This window comes from Eumetopias jubatus, unplaced genomic scaffold (genome assembly GCF_037043125.1).
Source record: "Eumetopias jubatus isolate StellerSeaLion01/CBP00866 unplaced genomic scaffold, mEumJub1_p1.0 scaffold_16, whole genome shotgun sequence".
In the NCBI taxonomy this organism is placed as follows: Eukaryota; Metazoa; Chordata; class Mammalia; order Carnivora; family Otariidae; genus Eumetopias; species Eumetopias jubatus.
Genome location: NW_028274822.1, coordinates 11817663 through 11821003, shown reverse-complemented (window position 1 = coordinate 11821003; position 3341 = coordinate 11817663).

Here is a 3341-nt window from a genome sequence, read left to right as displayed (position 1 = left end):
TGAAAAGGACACCTGTTAACTTAAAGATCGATACTGAGAAATGCCAACACAGGCTATTCTGGGCTTTATTTTCACAGACTTTTTGAATTTAAGCTTAGAATTTCTAAAATGTGTCATGTTAAACTTACTTGATTTGAATTTAATCAAGTAGATAAAATTACAAGCATTTTACATATTTCTGAAGACTTAAACAACCACGACAAAATGCTACACAAAGTTTGAGTTAAGCCACAGGCAAAAAGTCTAATATGATACAAAATGCCAATGAAAATATTAGAGGATAGACCAAATTAACTGTTGTTAAAATAAATCTGTAATAATGAAGATGAAACGGGAATGCGGAAAAAAATAATTTTGGAAATGAAAGGGAGAACAAAACACTGTAGGACTGCTGACAAAGATTAATCAGTATACTTTAAATCTGTGTACAAGAAGATAGATAAACAACCAAAAAAAGGTTTATAATTTTGAGTCTTCTGATAAGTCTAGATTCTGAACATTTTTTTCTTCATCCTTGATGCTAAGAAATCTGATGCTATTTTAGGTTTTCTGGAATACTCGATATTTTTCCCATAAGACACCCCAATGTATTACACTGACAAATATTGATAGCCAAAATTTAAGAAAATTATTGACCCATAGTCATTTCCTATGAAGTTTATATTCAAAAGGAGGTAATTTCTTATATGTGTAGATTTTTTTCAGACAGGACCCACCAATCAGACTTGTGACAAAATCTGCTCTTGAATTCTAAAACTTTATTTAGCTAGAGAAAATTCTGGTTGTCTCTGGAGTGTGATTATTGGACTCTGCAATCAGGGAAGTGAAGGTTTTATAATATAAAATCTCAAATTCGTTAATGTTTTGTTAGCACCCTTTTTCAGATATTTATGATACCTGTGTTTTAGTATACTGCCTGTAGCCAGCTGTCTCGATGTGTGCTCCCATCAATAACACGTCCACGCTTTGCTGACTATGGACCAGATGTACTAGCATCCGGGAGCACCACACTTCCTTTGGCTACCTACTTACTTCCTCTTCTGCCATGGGGCCTGTTCCGAGGCTACAGCTAAGAAACACTTCTGCCAAGGTGTTAGTGTGTTCTTTGGTTTTGGTAATAGAAGTAGACATTTAGGGCTTTTACATTCAAAGAATTATTTTGTACCTTATCCTATTTGAAATTCTCATTAGATTACCTTTATGAAGGTCAAAAGTTCAAACCAGAGTGGACATTGTGAACGAGCCTCAAATAGGCATCAGAGGCCTCCCTCAACTCTAAGGAGAAAGGCGCCACTAAAACATAATCCAGCCAAGAGCACTTAAAAGGATTGGATAAGGACAAGAGGGAGAGCCCAAACTAGCAAGAAAGTGTGATTATTAAATAGCATGTCCCCCATTTATATTTCCTTCAGGACGCTAGCAGTAGGAAAAGCCTCAGGGTTGTGGGACAAGATTTAAGGATTCAGAGGTCCTTTTCCTGCAAATCACCAGCGAGCCTATTATATTCAGAGTGTGGAATTAGATACTGGCATCTTGATAGACTTCATATAACAACCTTCATGACCTTCAAGACATAAACATATTCATACCAGTATTCTTAGCAGAAACATGAAAATAGTTTGAGAAATACTTTTATAGAGTATAGTTTTTTTCAGCTTATAGCAAAATTCATATTGTTAAAGTCACTATGTATATTTTGCTTTCATTATTCGTGCATTTGTTTGGGATTGTGTTTCTGTAAGGACTACATATTTATAATTTACATTTCAAATATTCCACCAGTGTTTTCCCTTCATCATTTACAACCACTGCAGAGTTTACTGAATATATCACAGTTCCATGGAGAAAGTAAGGCACTTTCAGCACCTACTATTATGTTAGAAAATAAAAGGAAAGGTTTGTTGGTGATGAATAAAGTTAGGAGAAAAATTTTAGGAAAGAGACCTCAACTTCACACATGACTCTGTACTATTTCTCTTGAATTGTCATCACTAACCTACAGAGAGAATATAGATAAAGGTACTCTATTGCTTTTTGAAACTTGGAGGAGAAAAAAAAATCAGGATCATAGATAAAGATTTCAATTCCTGACCTCAATAGCCCACTTTGCAATTAAACCAAACTCATTCATTTTTGGCCTCAAGTACATGAGAATTCAGAATTTTACCTCTGCATGCAAAAGCTTAATAACATGGGCCATGGTGGTAGAGCCATTGCATATGCAAATTCAGATGCATTAGAAATAGATTTCATTTCACGATGTCATAGTAAGTCACTGTAATGGGAAACTACCGTGATTGTCTAAGAAAATCACATTTTTAAGCATTCTGTGCTAAACTTTAAGAAAAGTTTTTGCTTCCTAAGTAATTTGGCACTTGAGAGTTTGGATTCTTTTCTGAAATTTTCTGCCAAATTTCTGCACTGATCACTTTTGATACTTGTTGTTATTTTTAGATTATCTTTTAGGATATGTAATGTAGGATGTAGTAGGAGATGTGGGTTCTATCCCAGCTTTGTCGCCAGCCAACTGTGATTTTGAGGAAATCAAACTATTTGGGCTTTATTGCCCCCCAAATAGTGAATGTCTTGGGATAAATTACCTCTAAATATATCCCCTTTTGGCTAAAATAATAGATCATTTATCAGGGTCTTGGTCAGTACAATTTTCAGAATCTTCAGTTACACATTTATCAATAAATCAAATCACAAGTTAGTGGTTAATATCTGAACAATGGCAAACCACTAGATAAGTATTTTTTTCTGTCTTCTAGCTAATATGCTTCCCTCCCTCCCTCTCTCTCTCTTTCTCAATCTCTCTCCCTCTCTCCCTCTCTCTCTTTCTCTCTCTCTCTCTCTCAACTCTGGGATTCATAAATCATTAGTCAACTAAAGTAGAAGAAAATGATTTCTCTATGAGATATTCCAGCTTCTATAATCACACGATTATGGCACAATCCAAGCTTTAGGAAGCTGTGGAAATGACCTAAATTCTCAAAATCCAACAACCCTTCCTATCAATCTTCAGAATGCATGCTGTCGCTATATCTTCAGTGTTTGCATAGTTTAAATTAAAAATATAGTTTCTGTTTTATGCCAAGAATTTTCAAGTAGCTGGACCTCTTTACAGGGTTTTAGTTTACTCCAGAATATTCCTAAATGTACTTGGCAATCAAGTGGCTATGGGAGTCCGTGGCCTGCTCAAGAAGATGCTGGAGAGGGAAAATTGCTGTCCTTGGCACAGTTGAATTCAACTGCAGATGTGAGCAATTTGTCACCAGTAATTTAGGTAGTTACAGGGGCAGGGGACGAAGATATAGGATTATTTTCTTTTGATTTCTGGG